The sequence below is a fragment of the Herpailurus yagouaroundi genome, unplaced genomic scaffold (assembly GCF_014898765.1).
Source record: "Herpailurus yagouaroundi ecotype Mexico unplaced genomic scaffold, PumYag 28, whole genome shotgun sequence".
NCBI lineage: Eukaryota > Metazoa > Chordata > Mammalia > Carnivora > Felidae > Herpailurus > Herpailurus yagouaroundi.
In genome coordinates, this window is record NW_024412376.1 from 81,875,070 (window position 1) to 81,902,591 (window position 27,522).

Here is a 27,522-nt window from a genome sequence, read left to right on the forward strand (position 1 = left end):
TTGTAGTACCAATAAAATACTCAGTTCTTCCAGTTTTCTTAGTCTAAGGGTAGAGCATTGGTGAGAAAGATGTGGGGCCCTAAGACAGAATGGAGACTTTTGAGCAGACAAGAATGAAGATGAGAATGCTGAACCTGCAGATCCCCCAAACTTCCTTGGCTCTCTGGGGAAACTAGCCTCCTCTGCATAGAGGCTTTCGGTGACTGCACTGGGAACAGCTCTCTCATAGGCTGGTATCTGTTCTCAGAACGTACCTTCATCACCTCACAGTATCCCTAGATAAATCTCAAGATCACCTAATCAGAGAAGTATGTGGCCTGCTATGGCATGAGATAACCTACACAGGAGTTAAAGACCTGACCATGTTGATCAGCAGAAACCTGAGGAGTATATATAGAAGTGGGTTCTAAGGATGTTACACCAAGGGGGAATCAATACAAGGTTTTATCATGGCAAATTTATTGGCATGGGTGCACTCACCTGAGAATCAACATCTCATATATTGGCATTAATAGTTTGCTAGGATGAGGCATGGGCTCAATAACAGTCTACAAATAATAAATGACCTACAAATGAAATTTGAAGTAATAATTTCAGAATCCCAGAAATACTCTGGCATACTGTAGAGAAGAGAAAACAAGGGCTCCTTAGACATTCTCCATTTTTACCAAGTCATTAAGGATGCATTGGTGATAGAAGTATAAGCATCCCTAAAGAGCTCTGAAGTGGCTGCCCTCTGTTTGTCAGATTGATGGTGATAAATGCTGTGGTAGAACTGAGTTTCCTGATCTCAGAATAAGATAATCTCAAATTGGTAGAGGCCACGTGATGGCATATAACCATCAGAGACATGGTGGGCACAATTACCATAATAATCCAAAGAAGAGAACGTTAATCAGAGTGTTTTGACTTTCAGGGAAAGGTGGTAATGGTTAAAGGATAACAAGAAAGGAAGCAGATTAAGTAATAGATTAAGTAGCCTACTAATTTGCTGCTTGACATATATAGGTGGGAAAATTCTAAACTAACTTGTGTTGTCATAATGAAATTTGAAGCATCTCATCCAGTTCACAGACCTGGAACTCTTTGATGATGGAGAAAGATTGGGTCCCTTTGAAGAAAAATCCTGCAATGCTGCCACAGGTGTATAACCATGAACCTTCCCCTAATCCCATGCTTCCCAAACGTGTCTGTACTTTAGACCACCGTAAAATTCTCAAGAACATCCAGGCCAATTAAATCATAATTTCAGGGAGTGAGACCCAGGCATTGATATTTTTTGAAGCTCCCCTGGTGAGCAAATTATGGGATCACTGCCCTAATTCTTCTCTAGTGGCCATTTCCTGGAGAAAGGAAAATACCAGACCTCCTGAGGCTTATTAGATACTGTCTCTTAACTTATATTAATACCTAGAGACCCAAAACCTAATCCTGGACAACTGGTTAAAATAGGAGGCCTAGGAAACTTAAGTGACAGATGGAGTCTTGGCCTGCATCTGGGTTAACAGTGAGTCCAGAGAGACCCATATTGGGGTTATTTCTCCAGTCTTAATGTGTAGTAAGAATAGACATATTTTAATAACTGAAGCAGTCTTCATTTTAGTTTCCTGTCCAATGGAGTGAATGCTATTATGGTAGGAAGGGCTATGTAGAAGTTCGTAACTGCTTGTCTCTCACCAAAGCAGTACTGCATCCCTGGGGAACTTGCAGAAATTAGTGCCACCATGCTGGCATAGTGATTCATACCACATTCCCACTTAACTTCCCTTTGTGGTCACCAGATGGGTCATAGGGAATGACAGTATAAAAACCAAATGGGTAGTAAAGAATGACTGGATTACTGCAAGATTTTATCAGGCAAAGATGCCAATTGTAGTTGCTGTTATAGGCGTGGTATCTTCATTGGAGGAAATGAATACAGACTTTGATATGATATATAGGTATTGCTCTGGAAGTGCCCCCTCATTTCCCATTCCAGTTATTCAGGGAAATCAGAAGTAGATTGTGTTTAACTGACAGAGACAACAGTAAGCCCTTACTGTCTTGTCTCAGCACTGTGCCACCTTTCTATTCTGTGCTGAAGGGACCTTGATCATCTTTCTATGCGATAGAATATCACACTGGTCTATTATAGAAATGAACGTTAAATGAGCCCAAAGAGCAGGAAGTAGTAAACACTCTACATGCTTTGGTAAGACATATGCTTAGCAGAAGGTGCAAGAAATACCCTGTAAAACTTCAGGGACCTGCCACATGGGATTCAGTGGCCAGAGACCTGTTAGGTTATCCATTCAAGTGAGTGACTGTTGTGTTTTTCACCACGACAGTAAAGAAAAAGGCAAAATGTGTGGCAGGCCTTTTTAGGTTCTGGAGACAACAAAATAGTACTTTTGGGTGACCTAACCTGTTTTATGGGTAACTGTAATTTTGAGAGGGGCCCAGAGCAAACTGTCTTGCCGGTCGGGCCTTATGGTTAGGCAGATACAATGGTATTGGAAGTTCATGTGGTAGAGATGCTATATGAAGCCTCTGAGGGTAAGTGCCAATAGGAGAATCACAAGATTCCTTGGTTTTTGAGTAAAGATCTATCTTCCTCAACCAATGTTTTGTTTTGTTTCTTTGAAAAGCAGCTCCTGGTTTGCTGCTGGTACCTGATAGAGATGGAACTCCTGACCATGGGACATCAAGTGACTATGTGAATGATCGAACTACTACTCATCATGAACTGGTGTTATCTGATTCACCAATCATACAACTGGATGGGCATAACAGCAGTTCACTCCCTACAAAACTGGGTACATGGCCACAACTAAACTGAATAAGCAGGTGACTCAGACTACTGTTATTAGTACCTGCCCCTATTCCTTCAGCACTTCTCCCTCAATCCATATACACTGGCTTCAAAGGGGGTTCCCTCTGACCAATTAATGAAGGAAAAAAGTTTAGGTCTTGTTAATTCACAAAAGGGTCTGCAATGAGCTGGCAATAGCTGGGTGTGAGTGGTCACTATACAACACCATCGCTCAATAGTGGCCCTGAATCACAACAGTAAAGGGAAATCCTTTCCTTGAGAACTTTAGGAGACGTGGTCTGAGGTAAGGGTATAGAGTGGTTCATTGTGAGTGGCTTATGAGTCGACAGGCTGGACAAGAACTCAGAACAAATTAGAAAACTGGTTCAGTTTATGGAGCCAACCAGGAGACAATAACCTCCAAATTTAGGATGCGGACTTCAGAATAAAGTATTATGCTTAAATGCAGTAACCAATATGTAGTGCCATCTTTCCCAGAAGGTATGTATAGTGGAGATGAGCATGGTCCTTCTATTTTCTGTATGTCTATTTTTTTTAAATACTGGGAGCATGTTTTCTGAATTTGGTGAAAAGCATGAAATTACAGATCCACAAAGCTCAGTGAAGCACAGGTAGGAAAATTACCAATGCGTGTTATTGTCAAACTGACAAAACTAAGAGAAAAATATCTTAAAAGCATTCAGAAAAAGTGCACATCACACACAGGAGGGCTATTATATGAATTTTTAAAAGTTTTTTAATGGAAGCATAACACATGTAGAAAAGTACACAAATGTAATTATTTAGCACAACTTATCACAAAGTAAAGATAACTGTGTAATCAACACCCACATCAATAGCTACAACACTAACATGCCCCCTTCTTAGTCATTATTCTTCTTTCTTCCCAAAGGTAATCACTTTCCCAAATTCTAACACCAAAGATTAGGTTTGCCAATGGTTAACTTTTATATATATTGAATACATAACTGTATTCTCTTGTGTCTGGCTTCCTTTGTTTAATATTGTGAGGTTCATCTCTCTGCCCCTCCCCTGCTCACTCATCTCTCACTCAAAAATAAACAAACAAACATTAAAAAAAATCTTTAAAGAAAACATTGTGAGGTTTATCCATGTTGTTACCTGGATCGGTTGTTCATTTATTTTCATTGTTATACAGTGAATGAATATATTGCCATTTACTTATCCGTTCTACTGTTGATAGATATTGGCGATGTTTCCATTTAGGGCTATTATAAAGACTGATGCTATGAACATTCTTTTGTATGTCTTTTGGGGTACACATGTATGCATTTTTGTTAGGTTCTCTATTATACCTAAAAACCCACTTGAAGAATTTTTTGGTCCCTGAAACTTTGGACTTAGTGGTTTTGGTAGTCTTGGTACTAAAGAGAGGAATGCTTCCTAATACTTCAACGAATTAGAAGTGGACACTGTTCACTGGCAGGTTTGGGCTTTTTCTGTCACTAACCAACAAGAGAGAAGGAAATCACTCTACTGGCAGGGTGAGGGATCCCTTTTAACGGGGAAATTGCGTTGCTGCTATACAGCAGAATAAATATGACTGTATATGGACAGTATTCTCTGAGAAGCTTGTTCGTATGCTCTTAGCCAATAGTCCAGTAAAAAACTAGGGTAACCCAAAAAGGACCTCTGCTAGGACTCATCTTACAAGAATGACTGTTGGGAGTATCCCACCCGGTAAGAATCCCATCCAGGTGAGGTACGAACAAAAAGTGAGAGAAACCAAGAATGGATGGTGAATAGGGCACCTGGATAGCTCAATTGGTTAAGCATCTGATTTCAGCTCAGGTCATGATCTCATGGTTTGTGGGTTTGAGCCATCAGGCTGTGTGCTGACAGCGTGGAGCCTGCTTCGGATTCTCTCTCTCCCTCTCTCTGCCCAGCTGTTCATGCTCTCTCTCTGTCTCTCACTCCCTCTTTCTCTCTCTCAAAAATAAACGTTAAAAAAAAAAGTTAAAAAAAAAAAAAAGAATGGATGGTGAAAGAAAACAGCTATGTTTATGAATCTAGGCCTCATGACCAGCTTAAAAAAGCAGGTTTTAAGAGACTATGTTTATGTTTTGTAACTTTTCTCCCCTACCATATATGAAGAATTCTAGGGTGCTAATGTTTATGGTTCCAGAGCTGATTTACACCACCCCAGGATGAGTTTGTAACTGATGGGAAGAGATTGCTTAGTGGAAAAGAGTGAGGTGAGCATCTTTTCTTCCCCTCCACTAGAGGTTAACTTGAACTGGATTTATACTTTGACCACAGGTCATTACTCGTCTCACAGTGAACTCTTCACAATTCTCTCTCCCTCCAAATTCTGATTAAGTTCTTCTGTCTCTTGGAACCTATTCTTGTAATTCTCTTATACCCTACACACACACAATTGTAATTAGTCCCTTTGTAAATAAACCTTCTTTAAATGATCCTGAATGTATCATTTGTTTCCTATTAGGACTCTTGGACACATGAACTTTTTTTTTTTTTTTAAATTAAGTAGGCACCATGCCCAACATGGGGCTTGAACTCACAACCCTGAGATCAAGAGTCCTATGTTCTATTGACTGAGCCAGCCAGGCGCCCCTGGACACATGAACTTTTTATCTCTTGAATTGCTTCTTGTCTAAAATCTACTTGGATTTAGCATAGCCGCACCATCTTTATTAGTTTTTGCATGATATACCTTTTTACTTTAAGCTTTTCTGCATTCTCATATTTAAGATTTGTCTCTTGAAAACAGGTTAAAAGTATACCTTTATAAATCCAAGTCTTTGTCTTTTAATTGGGATAATCAGTTTACATTTAGTATAATTATTATATACAGGCTTTAAAGCTGCCATCCTGCTGTTCTTTGTCTCACCTATTCTTTGTTCTTTTTTCTGTACTTTCTTTGGGATTGTTCAAGTGTTTTTTCTATTTCATCTTCTTTTGATTTTTTTGTGGTTTTATGTTCTTTTAATATTCTTAGTTACTCTAGAAATGAGAATGTGCATCCATGACATTTAAAAGCCTAGTATATATCAGTACGTTTTCCACTTCCTAGACAATGTGATTACCTTAGACCACTTTAAGACTATTTTCCTTCGCCTCTCAGTTACTGTGCTATTATGTTTTAAATCTGTATGTTTTTAACAACATGATATATTAGCATTGTTTTGTAAACTTACTATTTATTGGGATTTACCTATGTATTTTTCCCTTTCATTGCTCTTCATCTCTTCCAGAATGTGAGAGTGGCTATCTGAGATCATTTCTCTCTGCCCAAAGTCTACTCTTTTTTACAGGGCAGAAATGCTGGTGTCAAATTCTCAATTTCTGTTTGTTTGAAAAAACTTTATTTTGCCTATTTGAAAGTTATATTGTTTGAATGTAAATTCTAAGTTGACAGTATTTTCCTTTGGTACTCTAAAGATAGCATCATTTTGGTTGCAAAGCAGCTGTCTTACTGTCATTCGTTTTGATAAAGTAATTTGTCTTTTTCCTCTGGATGCGTAAATTTTTCCTCTTTGGTTTTCAGCAATTTTACGATGATGTGCTTAGGTGTGATTTTCCTTGCCTTTTTCTTGCTTAAGGTTTATAGTGCTGCTTAAATCTGAGGCATGATGCCTTTTACTTATTTTAGACATCTCTTCAAGTATCACTTTTTTATGGTCTCTCATTCCTTTCCTTCTGGGTCTCAACTATATTAGACTTTTTAAAATTCTACACTATAAGTCTCTTCCACCTTTAAAAATTTTTTTACCATTTTCTTCCTTTTGTCTCTGTAAATCTGCATATTTTCTTCTGAACTTTGTCCAATTCCCTAATTTTGTCCTCAACTCCATATAATTGACTACTAAGTCTACCCATTGTGAAAGTCTACCCTCAGCTAAAAGACTGAGGTGTTTATTTCTTCCTTGTGAGCCCTAAACTCCAGTTTTCAACCTCCCTGCCCCCTCCTGGGCCTGTGAGTTTGCAAAAATCTGTGTTCACTTTCTCAGTTGCTTTTGATAGAGTCAGATGTCTCTAGCAGAAAGGGAGCCCTAAATACTCAAGTATCTCTCCGATGTGTCTCCCTCTCCTAGATCTTAGCCCTGCAATCTTCACCAGTTTGGTAGCTTTTTAGTGCCTTTAAAGACATGTGGTTTTCTTTTTCTTGGCCCACTTTTCTAGTTGCTAGTTATTCTCAGCTAAAGCATAATCAAAACCCACCTAGTTCTTTATTATTAGAAGTGGAACTGCAGACGACTCATTTTTTTTAAAGTAATCTCTACACCCAATGTGAAGCTCAAACTCACAACCCCGATATGAAGAGTCAGTCGTATGCTCCACCAACTGAGCCAACCAGACACACCAAGTCCTTGGTGACTTGTGACATTTTTAATGTCAAAAATTTTACTGGATGCCCCTGCCCCCTATCAAAACACACAAGGTACTAGTCATACGTGTTCAGCATATAAACTATAAATAAATATATAAGAAAAATAGACACATCATTATGTCCAAGTCCCCTGTAATAACTATTACTCAGGGATTTGTAACTCAAGGGAAACACTGCTATAAGCAAAGGCATAGTCTCAGCAAAGTTAGAAGGATGTTTGAAGGAACATGAGCCCAGTTTGATTAAGAGATTTGATGTATGAAAGCAGGGATAAAGGTCTGACTTTTATTCTCTATATAATAGGAAACCACTGGAAATTTCTTTATTGTGGTATCTTTAAAATTTTTTTTAATTTTTTATTTTTGAGGGAGAGAGAGACACAGAGTTTGAGCAGAGGAGGGGCAGAGAGAGAGGGAGACACAGAATCTGAAGCAGGCTCCAGGCTCTGAGCTGTCAGCACAGGGCCCACAGCGAGGCTCAAACTTACAAACCATGAGATCATGACCTGAGCGGAAGTCACTCAACTGACTGAGCTACCCCTATTGTGGTATCTTTTCATAAAAACTGTGTTCAATACGGTAGTGACATGCAAGATAGACTGAAGAAGTAAGAATACAGGCAGAGAAACCCACTAGGAATCTTTAGTAATGGACCAAATATGAGCTGTTGATGAGAGACATCATGGTGTAATGAAAAGAATGTTGACATTAGAATCACAGGACTTGTAATTACTGGTCCTGTCAACTTGGGCAAGTCATTTAACCTGTGTGATTCTGCTTATTTACATGCCAGTCACCTTGGAGGCCTTTAATAGAATGATGAAATGTTAATAACTTTTGCTTAACTCACAGAGTGGTTATACAAATATAATGATGATAAAAACCTTTTAAAATGCATATTATAAAATTTAAGGTGTAATATGCATTTGAAGATCTAAAGAAATAAAAGTGGAGACGGATAAGGAAAGAGAAGAGTGAAAGAAAAAGATTATTCAAGTATAGTGAATCCTGGTGACTAGAAAATGGAATCACTTACATAAGTCAGTCAAAAGAGGAACTGATGGGGTGCCTGGGTGGCTCAGTCAGTTAGGCATCTAACTCTTGATCTCAGCTCAGACCGTGATCTCAGTTTGGGATCAAGCTGTGTGTCAGGCTCTGCGCTGACAGTGAGGAGACTGCTTGGGATTCTCTCTTTCTGCCCCTCTACACCCCCTTCCTCTCTCTCTCTCAAAATAAATAAACTTAAAAAAAAAAAGAGGAACTGATTTTGGGAATCAGGACGAGGGAAAAAACAGTGATTTATTTCTTTTTAATTGTGGAAATGTTTAGCAGGCACTTCTCTACTGTATCTATTAATTTCATATATTCTTAGGTATTTTCATGTGAGATTACTCAATTTCCTTTATAAAATTTTAAGTTTGGAGATAAAGAAGATATCTCCTTGGGAATATGTATTTCCTCATTTTTTTTTTTTAAGTTTATCTGTTTATTTTGGGAGAGAACAGAGTACAAACAGGGGAGGGGCAGAGAAAGAGGGAGAAAATCCTAAACAGGCTCTGCACTGACCTGGCACAGAGCCCTAGGTGGGCTGCGAATTCAGGAACCCAGAGATCATGACCCCAGGCAAAATCAGGAGTCAGACACTTAACCGACTGAGCCACCCAGGCACCTCATTTTTAATTTAATTTTAATTTAATTTTAATTTATTAAAAAAATAAAGCTTGTACCTGCTGGTTTGATAAAAGTTCCATTTATTTTTGTCCAGTTTATTAGTAAAGTGATTACATGGGGTACTGCCTGGTTTAAGGATTATTTGTTCCTTCCAATTTAATACCAAACTGCTATTCTTCAGTGTGCATCACTCTAAATCTTTATCACTATTAGTACTTTAAGGTACTGTACCTTACTAAAACCCAGGCAAACACTTTATTTTTTTTTTCAATATATGAAATTTATTGTCAGATTGGTTTCCATACAACACCCAGTGCTCATCCCAAAACGTGCCCTCCTCAATACCCATCACCCACCCGCACCTCCCTCCCACCCCCCATCAACCCTCAGTTTGTTCTCAGTTTTTAAGAGTCTCTTATGTTTTGGCTCCCTCCCTCTCTAACCTTTTTTTTTTCCTTCCCCTCCCCCATGGGTTTCTGTTAAGTTTCTCAGGATCCACGTAAGAGTGAAAACATATGGTATCTGTCTTTCTCTGTATGGCTTATTTCACTTAGCATCACACTCTCCAGTTCCATCCACGTTGCTACAAAGGGCCATATTTCATTCTTTCTCATTGCCACGTAGTACTCCATTGTGTATATAAACCACAATTTCTTTATCCATTCATCAGTTGATGGACATTTAGGCTCTTTCCATAATTTGGCTATTGTTGAGAGTGCTGCTATAAACATTGGGGTACAAGTGCCCTATGCATCAGTACTCCTGTATCCCTTGGGTAAATTCCTAGCAGTGCTATTGCTGGGTCATAGGGTAGGTTTATTTTTAATTTTTTGAGGAACCTCCACACTGTTTTCCAGAGCGGCTGTACCAATTTGCATTCCCACCAACAGTGCAAGAGGGTTCCCGTTTCTCCACATCCTCTCCAGCATCTCCTGATTTGTTCATTTTGGCCACTGACTGGCGTGAGAGGATGTCTGAGTGTGGTTTTGATTTGTATTTCCCTGATGAGCGATGTTGAGCATCTTTTCATGTCAGGCAAACACTTTAACTTCAATTTGAATTTCATGTGAGACATAACAAATGTCTTACTGAAAGTCATATGCCATGTTTGTTTCTTTTATATTTTAAATGTATATGCCTTTAATTTAGACTGTGAACTTTTAAGATGGTTTCTGTTCCTTCTGAAATCCTTAGTTTCTCCTAATTGTTTTTAAAATTAAATTGTAATGGACACTCAACCATAACAGTAGCTTTATGCTGTGCCCCAGGAATTTGTCCCCATAATTTGATTATCTCTGGATTGCTGTAGTATGTTACTGAATCTGTAACTTTACATTTCCAGTAACATCCAACATCTTCAGTAAGTTTAGACTTTAAAAAAATGCTTTGTCCATGATTAGAAAGCTGATTGGGGGTTTAGACCAAACATTCCTCTTACATCCTCATTTGTTCCCTCTCATTTTTATCTAGTTTCCCCTATTCTTACATGAGTAGAAATTTGGATATACAGAGCTGTTTGCCTTTCCTGCTTTTTTTTGCTCATTACAGTTTTCTGTATTTAACAGCCCTTCTAGTTATACTCCAAATAAAATATTTTGTATTTTTTACTTGGGACTACAGAAATAATGTATTGGCATCCTCTCTTATCCAGTAGATTTTGGCATGCCCAAATCTGGAGGTGAAAAAAGCAACAACAACAAAAAAAACAGAGCAGCAAGGAAAATCGGTAAGCTTTACCCTGCAGCAAAAATATCAATCTGTTCTTAAGGAATTAAGTGCTTCACAAAGGTGAGTTCTCCATGTGACTAAGGCTTCAATTATTCATCGTGGACAGTAACCCAGTGCAGTTTGAAGGTCCTTGTCATTACAGGTGGCCTAGTAAATGTTTGACAACTAGCTCACCAGGAAAGAAAAAAAAAAAAGCTTTGATTATGGTGTTTGCAAATTTCTTGGGGTAAATATCCCACTGTGGCTCATTTCAGGCTACCACAGGACATCACAGAACACAGAATTAGAAGAAGGTATATATTATCAAACTATAATATTTCTATAATACAGATATGATCACCATAACCACAAAAACATGGATAATAGTAAAATGAGGAAATGAATTTTGAATATTTATTCTTATATATTGGATTTTAACATAATTGTCAGCTTACATAGTTAATTCTTCATAAAGGCTGTGTTTAACAGCCTGCAAAATTTCTAAAAATGTTTAAATGTACTCATAAAGCAGTGTAAGCCAGCTCTAGCATATACTGCTTTCTGCACTCTTAGTTTTGGAAGTGACTTAGGCAATAGCTAATATGGGTTGAATCCTTCATGCCTTTTTCATATTCCTCCATGTATATGATACCTTGTTATGACTTTATTGCTTTTTAAAATCTTCTGAGCCAGCTGTAAATGTTTAATTTGTCACTTGTAAATAAAACTTGTAAATAAAGGAACTCCATAAACAATGGGAATAGAGACATTTCCTCAAGGAAGAAATATAGACAGCAAAACAGCACATGAAAAGATGCTGAACATCATTAGTCACTAGGTAAATGCAAATTAAAATAACAATGAGCTATACCACTACATACCTATTAGAATGGCTGATTAAAAAGACTGGTCATAACAGGTCAGGGGGAATTGGAATTCTCAGTATATAACTAGTGAGAATGTAAAATGGTACAACCACTTGGAAAACAGCTTGGCAGTTTCTTAAAAAGGTAAATGTATACCTATCATAATCCACCTATTCCATTCCTACCTATTTACCAAAAAGAAAACCTATGTCCATACAAACACTTACACAAGAGTATTTGTTATAGACAAAAACTGGAAACAACCAGAATGTCCACCGATGGGTGAATGGATATAGAAATTGTGGCATATCCATACAAAGAATACTACTCAGTAGTAAAAAAAAACAAAAAACTGTTGAGTGACACAACATAGGTAAATCTCAAAATAATTATGCTGAGTGAAAAAAGTCACGGAGGGCATGCTGTTTGATTCTATTTAAATAAAATTATAGAAAATGCCAACTAAGCTATAGGACAAAATGATCATTGGCTTCAAGTGGGTGCAAGGAAGAGGGGTTGGGTTGGGGGAACAGAAAGGGTTTACAAAGGACTACACAGACACTTGTAGTGAGGCATATGTTTATTATCTTGATTTTGGTGATTGTTTCATGGGTGTATATATATGTCAAATTACCAAATTGTGTACTTTAAATATATGTGATATACTGTATGTCAATTATATTTCAATAAAGCTATAAGAAATTTTTTTAAATTTTTTTTAACATTTATTTATTTTTGACAGCCAGAGACAGCTGTGAGCTGAGCGTGAGCAGGGGAGGGGCAGAGAAAGAGGGAGACACAGAATCTGAAGCAGGTTCCAGGCTCTGAGCTGTCAGCAGAGCCTGACACAGGGCTGAAACTCACGAACCCCAAGATCATGACCTGAGCCAAAGTTGGACGCTTAACCGACTAAGCCACCCAGGCGCCCCATAAAAATTTTTAAAACTATGGTCTGGCCAATGAAGATGAGGAAAAGGCAACTGCTTTGTGCTGGACAATACATTTCTATCTTTGGGAGTAAAACTGTATGGGTTCTTTAGGCGAGCCCTGACCACATTGCTGGCTTATACTGAGAAGTTGAGCAACTGAAATGCTCAGGTTTTTATCACATGTCTGCTGTTAAGCCAGATTCTCTTCATCTTTATACTTAATACTTCTTTACACATTTTATACTTATCTCTGCTATATTTTATATTATTTCTTTCTCATAACTATTATAGTGAGGCTTTGGTATTAATATTTATTAGACAATTGGTTTTTCAGATTCTGTTTAGTGAACACTAGGGAGGGATACTCACAGAACCATCTGAGGTATCCTGAGTGGGTGTGAGGATTGGAAATGGAGGGAAAATGATAAAGATTCTCAGTAGGCAAGGCTCTAGCCTCCAAGTCAGGCAGCTTCTTTGTTTTATAGACTTAAGGGCTCCTGAGGGGAAAAAGTATGAAAATCACCTCTTAAGTTTTCTACAAGCTAAGCCCAGAAGCTAATGCATAGCAGTTGCTCAATAAATATCTGCCAAATGGATCTTGATTAAATTTAAAATGATTCTTTCATGGGGCACCTGGGTGGCTAGGTCAGTTAAGGGTCCGACTTCAGCTCAGGTTATGATCTTATGATCGTTTGTGGGTTCCAGCCCCTCGTCCAGCTCTGTACTGACAGCTCAGAGCCTGGAGTCTGCTTCAGATTCTCTCTCATTCTCTCTCATTCTCTCTCTCTCTCTCTCTCTCTCTCTCTCTCTCTCTCTGCCCTTCCCTGGCTTGTGCTTTCTCTCTCCCTCAAAAACAAATATTTAAAGGAATAAAAATAATAAAATGCACTCTCGCTTCTTTCTGCACTCCCTCTCTCACGTGGCACATAAACATTTATTCTGTCATCTGAGTTTCTTGAGGTGGAAGTATTAATTTTTGAGAACTGCTATTGATTTTACACTAAGAAAGGTACCGATTGCAAGGAAGATGGAAGAACAGAAGGATCCTGAGCTCACCTCCACCCCCCACCCCCGCCAGACACACCCACACTGCAACTACATTTAATATAACTCACTCTGAAAACAACCTGAAGATTAGCAGAACAACTTTCCCACAGCTACTGATATAAAGAAAAAGCCACATTCATTACAGTAGGAGGGGCAGAGACTCAGTCGAGAACCAAAACCCCTGGCCTGGCAACCCACAAGTAGGAGGGATATCATAGGAGTTCCTCTCTAAGGAACGAAGAGATCAGGCTCCACATCAGGCACCTCTGGCTGTGGGGACCTGCACAGGGAAGATAAATCCCCATAAAATCTGCCTTTGAAGACCAGTAGGACTTACCATAACTCTAAGAGAGCCAGAAGGCAATAAGAAACAAAGACGCCACTCATAAGGCCAGAGCACTAGATCACTTAGTCTGAGACCCAGCATAGGGGCAGCAGTTTGGAAAGCACCTGGGTTATATATGAAGGAAATCTAATTTTAGGGTGTTCTGGAGGGGCAGGGCAGTACTGGTGGGCACCATTTTTCTTGCCCTCTTTCAGCTTAGCTGGACGACGGTTGTGTGAGCCAGTTCTGATACTCTCCATCTGTCCTGAGAACACTACGTGTTCCTCCCCAGCATTTCCCTACAGACCTGTCCGGTCCAATCTGCACCACACCTGGCAAGCAGCCTCAGTTGTTTTTTGGGGTTTGTTAATTGGTTGGTTGGTTGGTGGTTGGTTTTTAAGATTTTATTTGGGTAACTCTATACCCAACATGGGGCTTGAACTCACAACCCCTCGATCAAGTCACATGCTCTACCAACTACCAATGCCCTTCCAGAGCAACTTCTGCCCCAGGGAGGTGGAGTGCTAGCCCCACCCACCAGCATGCCCACCAAAGGTGGAGGTGAGACTCTTAGACTTCTACACTGGAACTAACCCTATCTACCAGCACACCCACTACAGCCAGATCTCATAGCTGCACAGGGGTCCACCCCTACCCACCAGTACACCCATAAGTAGTCATGGCTAATCACTGCAGCCAGCCAGGCTGGAGGCCAGACCTGGCCACTAGCATGCCTGCAGCAGTCATGCCAAGTCACAACAGGAGAGTGAATGCAGTCCACAGAGGGGACATCCTTGGATTACCTGGTTCTGGTGACCAGAGAGGATTGTGCTACTGGGCCCCACAGGACACCTTCAACATAAGACCACTACTTTCAAGATCAGGAGACAGAGGAATATGTTCCAAACAAAAGAATAAGGCAAAACCTGGGAAAGAGAACTAAACAAAATAGAGATAAGGAATCTATCTGATAAAGACTTCAAAATAATGCTCATACAGATGCTAACCAGATTTGAGAGAAGTATATGAGCTCAGTGAGAACTTTCTTTTTCTTTTCTTTTTTTTTTTTTTAATTTTTTTTTTCAACGTTTTTTATTTATTTTTGGGACAGAGAGAGACAGAGCATGAACGGGGGAGGGGCAGACAGAGAGGGAGACACAGAATCAGAAACAGGCTCCAGGCTCTGAGCCATCAGCCCAGAGCCCGACGCAGGGCTCGAACCCACGGACCGCGAGATCGTGACCTGGCTGAAGTCGGACGCTTAACCAACTGAGCCACCCAGGTGCCCCTAAGCTCAGTGAGAACTTTAACAAAAACTTCAAAAAAAATCAGAGCTAAAGAATACAATAACTGAAATGAAAAATACACTAGAGGGAATCAACAGCAGATTAGAGAATACAGAAAATTGGATCAGTGATCTGGAAGACAGAGTAATGGAAAGCACCCAAGCCGAACAGTAAAAACAAAAGATTTAAGAAAAAAAAAAAGACACGTTAATGGACTTCTAGGACAACGTCAAGTATACTAACATTCATATTATACAGGCCCCAGAAAAAGAGAAAGGGGCAGAAAACAATTTGAGAAAACAACAGCTGAAAGCCTCCTTAAGTTTAAGGGGGATGAAAACAGACACCCAGGTCTAGGCTATACAGAGAACCTCAAACAAGTGAGCGCAAGGCAGTCCACACCAAGACACATAATTAAAATGTCCAAAATTTGGGACACCTGGGTGGCTCAGTAAGTTAAGCGTCTGACTCTTGATGTCAGCTCAGATCATGATCTCAGAGTCATGAAACTGAGCCCTGCACTGGACTATATGCTGGCATGGAGCCTGCTTAATATTCTGTCTCCCTCTTCCTCTGTTCCTCACCCACTCAGGCACATGCATGCACTCTCTCTCAAATAAATAAATAAAATGTCCAAAATTAAAAATAGAGAATCTTAAAAGCAGCAAGAGAAAAGCAAATAGTTACATACCAGGGAAACCTCATAAGCCTGTTACTTGGTTTGTCAGCAAAAATTTGCAGGCCAGAAGGGAGCAGCACTATATATTCAAAGTACTCAAAGGAAAAAACCTATAACCACGAAGACTCTACTGGGCAAGGTTATCATTCAGAATTGAAGGAGAGATAAAGAGTTTCTCAGATAAACAAAAGTTAAAGTTCACCACTAAACCAGCATTACAAGAAATGTTAAAGGGAATTCCATAAGCAAATAAGAAAAGGCCACAACTAGAAGAAAATTGTAAAAGGAAAAAATTCCACTTGTAAAAGCAAACACATAGTAATGGTAGTAGATCAATTATAAAGAAAGAGCTGGGGGCGCCTGGGTGGCTCAGTCGGTTAAGCGTCTGACTTCAGCTCAGGTCATGATCTCGCGGTCTGTGAGTTTGAGCCCCGCGTCGGGCTCTGTGCTGACAGCTCAGAGCCTGGACCCTGTTTCCGATTCTGTGTCTCCCTCTCTCTCTGACCCTCCCCCGTTCATGTTCTGTCAAAAAAAAATGTTTTTTTTAAAAAGAAGAAAGAGCTGGTTCTCTGAAAAGCTAAAATTGATACACCTTTAGCCAGACTCATCAAGAAAAAAAGAGAAAGAACTCAATATCAGAAACAAAGGGGATGTTTCAACTGACACCACAGAACTACAAAGGATTGAGACTACTATGAAAAATTATATGCCAACAAATTGGACAACCTAGAAGAAATGGATAAATTACTAGAAACATACAGTCTCCTGAGACTGAAGGAGGAAAAATCTGATTACTACTAAGAAAATGGGATCAGTAATAAAAAAAATTCCCAACAAACAAAAGTCCAGGATCAAATGGCTTCACAGGTGAATTCTACCAAACATTTAAAGTTTATTTATTTTGAAAGAGAGACAGCACATACGCACATGTGCACACGAGTGGGGAAGGGGCAGAGAGGGAGAGAAAGAATCCCAAGCAGGTTCTGCCCTGTCGGCACGGAGCCCGATGTGGGGCTTGAACTAATGAACAGTGAGATCATGACCTGAGCCAAAACAAAGAGTCCGACGCTTAACCTACTGAGCCACCCAGGTGCCCTGAATTCTACCAAACATTCAAAGAACTGATGCCTATCCTTCTCAAACTATTCCAAAATATAGATGAGGATTGAATGCTTCCAAATTTATTCTATGAAGCAACAATTATCCTGGTAACAAAACCAAAGACACTACAAAAAAGAAGTACAGACCAATATTCCTAATGAACATAGATGCAAAATCCTCAACAAAATTTAAGAAACCAAATTCAACAATATGTTAAAAGGACCATTCACCACAATCAAGTAGGATTTATTTTGGGGATTACAGGTTCAATACCTGCAAATCAATCAACATGATATACCACATTAACAATATGAAGGATAAAAATCATGATCATTTCAAAAAATGAGAAAAAGCCCTGGCCAAAACTCAACATCTGTTCATTATAAACACTCTCAACAAAGTGAGTTTAGAGAGAACATACATCAACAAAATAAATGCCATATTGGAAAAATCCACATCTAACATCATACTCAGCAGTGAAAGGCTAAAAGCATTCCTCTAAGATCAGGAACAAGACAAGGATGTCCACTCTCACCACATTTATTCAACATAATACTACAAGTCCTAGCCACAGCAATCAGATAAGAAAAATAAATAAAAGGTATCCAAGTTGGTAAGGAAGAAGTAAAACTTTACTATTTGCAGATGACCTGACACGACATATTGAAAACCCTAAAGACTTCACCAAAACACTATTAGAACTAATGAATGGAGTCAGTAAAGTTGCTGGATACAGAACGAATAGACAGAAATCTGCCACATTTCTATACACTTAGAACAAACTATGAGAAAGACAAATTAAGAAAACAATCCCACTGACAACTGCATCAAAAAAAGAATAAAATACCTATGAATGAATTTTACCAAGGAGATAAAAGAAGTGTACTCTGTAAATTATAAGACACCAATGAAAGAAACTGGATAAGGCACAAATAAATAGAAAGATGTTCTGTGCTCATGGATTGGAAGAATTAATATTGTTAAAATGTCCATACTTTCCAAAGCAATCTACAGATTCAATGAAATCTCTATCAAAATACCAGCAGTATTTTTTACAGAACTAGAACAAACAATCCTTAAATTTGGGTGTAACCACAAAAGACCTCAAATAGCCAAAGTAATCTTGAGAAAAAAGAACAAAGCCAGAGGTATCACAATCCCAGTTTCAAACTGTACTACAAAGCTATAATAATCAAAAGAATATGGTACTAGCACAAAAATGAACACAGAGAATCAATAGAGAGGAATAGAGCCCAGAAATAAATCCACACTTATATGGTCAATTAATTTAAAACAAAGGAGGCAAAAATATACACCAGGGAAAAGATAGCCTCTTCAATAAATGGTGTTGGGAAAATTGGACAGTTAAATGCAAAAGAATGGAACTGGACCACTTTCTTAACAATATACACAAAAATAATGCAAAATGGATTAAAGACCTAAACATAAGACCTGAAATCATAAAATTCCTAAAAGAAACCATAGGTAGTAAACTCGGACTTAAACAATATTTTTCTGGATCTGTCTCCTCAGGCAAGAGAAACAAAAGCAAAAATAAACAACGTGTACTACATCAAACTAAAAAGCTTTTGTAAAGCAAAGGAAACCACCAAGAAGACAAAAAGGCAACCTACTGAATGAGAGAAGATATTTGTAAATGACATATCTGCGAAGGAGTTAACATCCAAAATGTAAAAAGAACGCAAACAATTCAACATAATAATAGTAATAATAATAAAATTTAAAAATAGAGGACCTGAATAGGCACTTTGCTGAAGACATACAGATGGCCAATAGACATATGAAAAGATGCTCAACATCAATAATCATCAAGGAAATGCAAATCAAAACCACAGTAAGACATCAACTCACAGCAGTCAGAATGGCTAGTATCAAAAAGACAAGAAATAATAAGCGTTGGCAAAAATGTGGAAAAAAGGGGAAGAATTTCTTTTTTTAATTTTTTAAAGGATTTTTAAAGTTAATTTGATTTTGAGAGAGACAGGTGTAGGTTTATAATCTTGTTGGTACTCTGCGAGTGGCAGGGGAAGGGGGGAGGACAGGCAGAGAGAAAGTAGAGAGAGAATCCCAAACAGGCTCCACACTGCCAACTTAGACTCTGATGTGGGACTCGAACTCACGAACCTCAAGATCATGACCTCAGCTGAAACCATGAGTCAGATGCTTAACTGACAGAGCCACCCCGGCACCACAGGGAACCATTTTCTTGGTGGGAATGTAAATTGGTACAACAACTATGGAAAACAGTATGGAGAGTTCTCCAAAAATTAAAAATAGAAATACCATATGATGCAGTAATTCCACTTCTGGGTATTTACTCAGGAAAATAAAAACACTAATTTGAAAAGATTACACAACGCTGTGTTTATTGTAGCATTATATACAATAGCTAAGATATGGAAGTACCTGAGTGTTCATCAATAGATGAATGGATAAAGTCCTCCTTCCAATTAAGTTGAGAAAACTGAGTATTAATGGTCAACTTCCTGCCTCTTTCCATTTAAAATTATCTTTGTTTTTACCCATTCTAATCTTCTTCCCTCTAGAGTCTGATGTTTACCCATTGTTCAAAATCAAATACTCAATTTTTTGACCCACAGTCATCTCCTGTGAAAAAAATGACTTCATCTATTAATCTCTCTGTTCTATATCTCATCTCTCTCAGGATTTCCTCCAGGCTATAAATATACTCAAACCTCTCCCATTCTAAAAAAATATCCTCCTTTGACCCTGAGTTACTCTAAACTAATACTGTATCTTCTAATTTCTTCTCATGGCCATGCTCTGCACTTTTTCATTTTCCATTCACTTCACAACACGCTTAAATATAAATTATGTCAACACTACCTCAATAAAACTGAGTCATCAGTGACAAAATGTAGTTGACAAGTTCCTAACCTTTAGTATATTTAACTTTCTGTACCATTTCACACTTCATATTTTGAGTAGTAGTCAAATATATTTAGAAGAACAAAGTAGGAACTGATGGAAGGAAGGGAAAAGTTGCTTTTAAACTTGAGTACCCAAGGAATTATAAATAGTTGTAGTAGCCAGAATAATGCCTCCCCATGATCTTCTACTCCCACTGAAGATGTTTACATCCCAGTTTCCCTGGAACCGTTGAATATGTTATATAGCAAGGGGGAATTAAGGTTGTGGATGGAATTAAGGTAGCTAATCATCTGGCCTTCAAGTAGGTAGATTTTCCTCGATTATCCATGTAGGCCTAATATAATCATAAAGATCCTTATAAATGAAAGGATGCAGACAAGTGTGTCAGATTAATGTGATGTGAAAAAGACTAACCAGCCACTTCCGGCTTTGAAGATGGAAGGGAACCATGAACCAAGGTGCCGGCAGCCTCTAGAAGTTGGAAAGGGCAAGAAAAGAGATTCTGCCTCAGAATCTCAAGGAAGCAACCAACTCTGCTTATACCTTGATTTTAGAACAGTAGGACCCATTTCAGACTTCTGACCTCCAAATATCTAAGATAACTTTTTTTAAGCCACTAAATTTGTAGTAATTTGTTGTATCAACAGTATTACAATAACTATTTCTAATTTTCCTTTAAAGTACAGTTGAATCTTGTGACTTTTTCTATTGACTCTGATCTATTGAGTGGGGGCTTGGAAGTGATGATAGGAAGGAAACCAGGTTCAAATAAGAGTTCTTTATCACTGCAACTACTCTCTTGTTGATCTCCATACTTGCTTATAATCATATATAAATACTGACATTCTATTACCAGAATTAAAACCATTATGAAAACTTAACAGGGTGCATACTTGCTTCAGGAAAAAAAGGTATAAGGAAAAAAAGGATAATGTAAGATTGTATTCTTCCCCAAGTGAGGATAGAAAAAGAAAGCTTGTTGGTTTCTGTTAGGGAGCAATTGATAATAGCAGGGGAGAAAAATGTGGGTAAACCAATCTGGCACTAAAAAAAAAAAGAAAAGAAAAGAAGGGGGTCCCAGAGCCAACCCAAACCATACAGTGACATCTAAGGTTAAATATAGATTCGTTGGCTACCAATCTCCAACTTTCTAAAGCTTTCATCCAACCACTCAATATGATTTTACCTTCAGTCCAATTATTCCTGATCTGTTTGAGTTCCTGCCCTAAGTTATAGGAAGTAACTAACTCCTGTTACTTGAAGGTAGGAGACTTACTAACAAAACAGAAAGGTAGGATGCCTCATTTTGATGGGCAGAGATCAATCCTGCTATATCAACTTGAAACTCTATAGAATATTTTCTCATAGTAACATAAAACATATACAGAGGTTGGATTTAGAGAATGGCCCTAATAGTAATTCTGGAGACAGAATTACTTTCCTATTGCATATTGTGTTCTTAGTTCCAGAACAGGAGTGAACCTTAAAATGTACCTACGCCTTTTCTTTCTCCTTTTACTTTCCCTAAACTTTTTAAAACTTCATTTATTTATTTTGAGAGAGAGAGAGAGAGAGAGAGAGAATGCTCGTGTGCAAGCAGGGGAGGGACAGAGAGAGACTCCCAAGCAGGCTCCCCACTGTAGCACAGAGCCCAACTCCAGGCTTGAACTCACAGACAGTGAGATCATGACCTGAGCCAAAATCACGAGTTGGACACTTAACCAACTGAGCCAACCAGCACCCCTTTCACTTTAAAATCAAGTTATTTATCTGTCCTACCTGTCTAAGCATTTCTTGACTTTACTCAGAGTCACAAAGTCAGACTCAACAAATGTGACTTTAGATGTGACAAAAGGATTTTTATAACCTCTACACCAGTTTTTCTCAAACAAGAATCTTTGAATTCTTTACCAGACTTTTCCCATTTTGTGATTTATTTCATTAATCTATAATAATATAATCATAGTCCAAATCACCCTGATTGCCACTTATAACTAAATACTGCCATGTGATTCCAGAGCCTGTGCTGTGTTTAGATTTTATGATCTTGTTGGTACTGTGTAATAGCACTTGTGTCTCAGGCAAATGAGAACAGAAATAGGTAATAAATGCTTCTTTCTGGCCATATGAAAGTCAAATGACATCAGTGAAAGAATGAACAAGATCTCTTAAAGGTCTAGTAGAGAAAACTGGCCATCATATACGGAACACAACAGTTAGTACAGACAGGCCAAATTTAGAAGAACCTAAACTGTGGCAGATCTGTATTTGTTTCAAGAAGCAATTTTTGCAAAAAGTAAAAAGAAAAAAAAATCAAGTAGCACATAGATACTAATTTTATTAGTTTATATTTCTCTACATTTAGTATATAAATTTTAGTTTTAAGATGAAGAGGTAAGAGCATAAAGAGTTCATATTAAGAGTTATAAAGATAACTGGAGGAAACTCAAAAATTTGTTTTTTTTCTTTAGGTAAGCTCTGCCCAGTAAACACACTAAATGTACTATGGGTCCTTAGTGCAAAACTCTATTTTAGGTCTTTCCCACAATCACATCTCATCTAGATATTTCAATAGCATCCCAAGTGGTCTCTTTGCCTCTAGTTCTCCACCCCATTGCAGCAAATATGTAACTTTAGTTACATATTTCACATTGCTCTCATAGTTATCTTTTTGTGATTAAAAGACCAAGACTTTTTTATGTTAAAATTCAATTCTCCCATCCCTTACCCTTCAGAATAGAATCTGAATTCATTACCATGATATGTTAAGGCACTCAATATATCCAGCCTTATCTTTCAACTGTTTTGTCTCCTCATTCATTCTTTTTAAGGTTTTTTTTTTTTTAATGTTTTATTTATTTTTGAGACAGAGAGAGACAGAGTGTGAGCAGGGAAGGCGCAGAGAGCAAGCGAGACACAGAATCCAAAGCAGCCTTCAGGCTCTGAGCTGTCAGCACACAGCCCGACGCAGGGCTCAAACTCACAAACCGCGAGATCATGACCTAAGCCGAAGTCGGAGGCTTAACTGACTGAGCCACCCAGGCGCCCCCCCTTCTCATTCATTCTTTCCTCTGCCCTCCCCAAACCCCTTAGAGTACTTGCCAAACTTGTAGTTTCCAAAACTTACCAGGTCAAGTTCTCTGAGACTTTGCATTGTTCCCTCTGTGTAGGTGACTTCCTCTGTTTCCCCCCCCCAACTATGATTTTGTTTAAAAACAATTCTCTTACATATAGACATTTTCCCTGAGCACCCCCAGTTAAATTAGATACATTAAAATTACTCTATGCATGCATTTATGTCATCACATTATGGTGACTATCTGATCCTTAATGGTCTCCCCAATTAAAAGACTTTCTTAAAGGTGACATCTGGATCTTTCATCTGTGTATCTTCAACATCTAGCTCAGTGCCTTGCATATAATAGGCATTCAATATATTTTTAAAAGTTAACAGGAATATGGGAGTAATTTATCAATAGATCTCTATTGCATTAACATTCTTCAGCCTAAACCTTCACTTAGGGAGAAACCTCCCCACTTGGCCCAGTCAAATCCAAATATCACTGAGTGACAAACTGTAGGAGTCTCAGTCTTGCCTCAACCTACATCAAAAGCAGTCCCATATTATAAATGGATGTTTTTTTAAAGCTATAAATAAGAAGGCTTTTGGAAGGCAGAATGTACTATCATGTGAACAATGTTACAGTGACTAAGTTTCAAGCTAGCAAGTACAGAAATGGCAATGAAGTTGTATAAAACTGAACCACCATGGTAGTAGCTGGAATTCTGTGCTCTAGGGCAGGAGATCTTACAGTGCTTGAACAAAGAGGAGAAAGAAAAAAAATATATCCTTATTTCTTGTTTCCTTCAGAATAGTTTTAATTTGCCTTTGACATTTTTCTTCCCACTTTTCTATGGAAAACCTGTCTCATAATGTTCTCTTACAAAGTATGTATATGGTAAAGCCCAGTCTCATTATTGTTAACTTTTGAGATTAAATATGCTTTGATGATGGGATATCTCTGAAACTGTCACATTTCTTCAACACCAAATAAGCCAAATTCTTTAAGGTTTTTTTTAGATGTAGTGAAATGTTTCTTAATAAGTTTCATTCTTTTAGTGTTAAGTCACTGTTTCTGTGCAATGTTAAGTCATGTTAAGTCATGTTAAGTCACTGTTTCTGTGCAATGAAAAATCAACAGGTACTAGATGTGTATTAAGACCTAAAAGTCTCATGTAAGTGGCTCCATTAAGTCACTTAGATATGATATAGATCAGATCCATCAGAACCACTATGCACAGCATAATTCTTTAATAAGAGTGTATTAACTTCTTAAAGAATTCTCACATAGATTTATTTAAATAATCAAATCCAATACTGTAAACACTGATCATTTCTGGTCTAAATCACACTCTATCTGTTTCCTTTGCATTTTTTACATTGTTATTGAAGCAACAAAGATTATAGTTATTGTTGGGAAGTAATATTAATTCAAATTACATATTTTAAGTACTGATAAAGTTAATTTGTAATTTGTATACTGGGATCCACAAAATGGAGGCTACCTAAGTGGCCTGGCCCACGTCACAAATGTAAACCTAAGCCAGTCTGCATTTACAAAAACACCTGTTGCCTTTAGATTTTTTACATTGTTATTGAAGCAACAAAGATTACAGTTATTGTTGGGAAGTTAATATTAATTCAAATTACATATTTTAACTACTGATAAAGTTAATTTGTGTACTGGGATCCACAAAATGGAGACCACCTCAGTAGCCCAGCCCACATCACAAATGTAAACCTAAACCAGTCTGCATTTACGAAAAACACCTGTCAGGGAAACCTAGCATATGCCAATCACAATCCTTCAAGTCAGCTTTAGCTCTAGCTTACCCTACCCTAGAACACAGGACCTGTTAGCCTTACAAGGAAATCCCCAACCTCCTAGCCAATCATACCATTTTCATCTTGCTGCTCTAATACTTTGTAAAACTGGCTCCTGCCCAAAATCCTCTCAGAAGTGGGGGTAGTATGTTCCCCAATCCATGGATTGTTTCCTTTCAATGAGGACATCAAACTTGTTACTAAACTGTTTTAGTGTTCTCATTTGATACTACCCAATCCTCAAAATCCTTATCTAGACGATTTACCCAATTTTCAACCTAACTTGATTTGAAATTTTAAAGAAAAATTTTTATCTATTTAGACTATTTGTAATTTCTGGCCATAATTATGAAGTTTTATTTTCAAGGAAATACAAAATTAATTATAAATTAATTTTTAATCACTGTTTTATTAAATAAGATTGATGAAAATACCACCAAATTAAAAACTAATTAACAGCAAAGGCTTATTATTATATTAAAATCTAATCTAAATTACACTGTATTGAAGGAAAAACCGCTTGTTGACTAAGTTTTTCACCTTATACAAGGCTGCTGTATCTCATTTATCATCAGTAATCTGAGAGGCGCTGAGATATTGAAAAATATTTAGTAATAAGCTTTCAGGGTGATTTCACATTTGGTTCTAATTAATATTTTTATTATTTTTTAAAACGTTATTTATTTTGAGAGAGAGAGCATGTGCACAAGCAGGGGAGGGGTAGAGAGAGAAGAAGAGAGAAAGAATCCCACGCAGTCTCCACACTGAGAGTGTGAGGCTTGAACTCACAAACCTTGAGATCATGACCTGAGCTGAAATCAAGAGTTGGACAGACATTTAACCAACTGAGCCACCCAGACGCCCGTCTAATTTCTTTTTAAAAATCTACATTGAAATAATTCACATACCATAAAATTCTTTTGAAGTCTACAATTCCGTGAGTTGCAGCATATCTATAGAGTTGCATAACCATCATCATTATCCAATTTCAACATATTTCATCACCTCCCCCCAAGACCCTATACTCATTTAGCAGTCACTCCCCATTCCCCCTGCCCCTAGCCCCTTACAGCCAGTAATCTACTTTGTCTCTATTTGCCTTTTCTAGCAATTTCCTATAAATGGAATGATAAAATATGTTGCCTTTGTTTCTGGGTTTTTTCACTTCACATTTTCAAGCCTCAAGACACATGTTGAAATATGTATCGGTATTTTGTTCTTTTAAATGTTTCTACTTATTTATTTATGAGAAAGAGAGAGAGAGAGTGAAAGCAAGTAGGGAGGGGGAGAGAGAGAGAGAGACAGAATCTGAAGCAGGCTCTAGGCTCTAAGCTGTCAGCACAGAGCCCAATGGTGGGGGGTGGGGGGGCTTGAACTCACAAACCGTGAGATCATGACCTGAGAAGTTGGACGCTTAACCAACTGAGCCACCCAAGCGCCCCTGTTCTTTCTTATTAATACTATTCAATAATAAGGATATACCACATTTTATTTATCCATTTATCAGCTGGTGGGACTTTTGGTCGTATCCACTTTTTAGCTATTATAATGTTACTCTGAAGATTCACATATACAAGTTTTTATGTGAAAATGCTCAAATGTATTTTTAGCTCAAGCATTTGTGCATGGTTTACTATGTACCAAACACCCGCTTAAAAAAAAAAATTTAACATTTACTTATATTTTAGAGACAGAGACGGAGAGAGTGTGCACAAGTGGGGGAGGGACAGAAAGACATGGAGACAGAATCTGAAGCAGGCTCCTGGCTCTGCGCAGAGCCTGATGTTTTTGAACAAAGTATAGAGAGGAGTAATTTCATTTTTATGCGAACAATATGAAGTAACATTTGGTTGACTTGGTTTCCAAATCACCTATTACAAGCAGAATATGTAAACATACATTCTGAATATAAAATCTGGACTACAACATTTACAATTTAATTAAGCTAATAAAATGGCATACACGGTGTTACAGCCAGTATCCCTAACACGTTATAAAACTCCATGATAAAGTTACAAAAATCTGAAAACAGACTCAACATTAATAAACATATGTACCAATCTATATTAAATATATTTATTCACACATAAATTTTAATTAACCCTGGTACTGAGGTTTTTATAATTATATGGCTTCAATGATACATTCACATATTAGTTTTGGGGTTTTGGGGTGATGGTGAGCTTCAGAGCTGACAACCAAGAAAGAATTCTTGAAGATGTCTTTAGTGCAAAAAGGTGATTTTATTAAGGCACAGGGACAGGGCAGAAAGAGCTGCACTGGGACTGTGAAGAGTGACTGGTTATATACCTTCAGATGGGGCATGGGTTAGGGACAGCATAAGGCTCTAAGGAATTTTGGAAGCAAGGTTTCCAGGACCTTGAGGGGCTAGTTGTTAGGAAAACGTCATGTATTACTATTTAGTAAAACCTCAGTCATGAGACCCTTCAGATGTACATCAGGGGCCATATGCTTGGAGTATAACTGCCAACATATACTGGGGGTTAAGCATAAAGGAGGTTTGCAAAGGAATTTTTATGTGTTTAAAGAGACACACAGGAATCCTGTGGCGGGGCTGGGGGTACAGAAGTACACAAGTATTAAATCCTGACTCTACTACTTAATAATTTTATGAGCTTGAGTGTTTCATCTATATAATGGGTATTTGATGAGATAATGAATTAAGAGACCCCCATACATAGTGCTTCAAGTAACAATTATTAACACTTATTTTTAAGAAATTTACACAGTATTTTAATTTCATTGTAGGTTATTATTTTAATTTTGCAGTTCTTCCACCACATCTTATTTGCAAAGGCGTGTAATAAATAAAAGTGATACAGTAAAACCTAAGTTACCAGAATGCTTGGGAAATGAGTCATCTGGATAGGTAAGTTTTCCATAGGGTACGTTTATGCGCATAGAAAAAA

At 37.9% G+C, this 27,522-nt stretch overlaps 1 long non-coding RNA gene across 4 annotated transcripts; it reads left to right on the top strand.

Annotated features, from left to right (window-relative positions):
• On the top strand, nucleotides 1–27,522 carry LOC121031807 (uncharacterized). Of its 4 annotated transcripts, none has more exons than XR_005790900.1 (3): nucleotides 1–2,826; nucleotides 10,506–10,580; nucleotides 27,362–27,522. It is a non-coding gene; the product is annotated as an uncharacterized LOC121031807 (long non-coding RNA). The 4 variants fall into 4 exon arrangements; XR_005790903.1 differs by having other exon boundaries at nucleotides 27,383–27,522; XR_005790899.1 differs by lacking the exon at nucleotides 27,362–27,522 and adding an exon at nucleotides 22,578–22,623.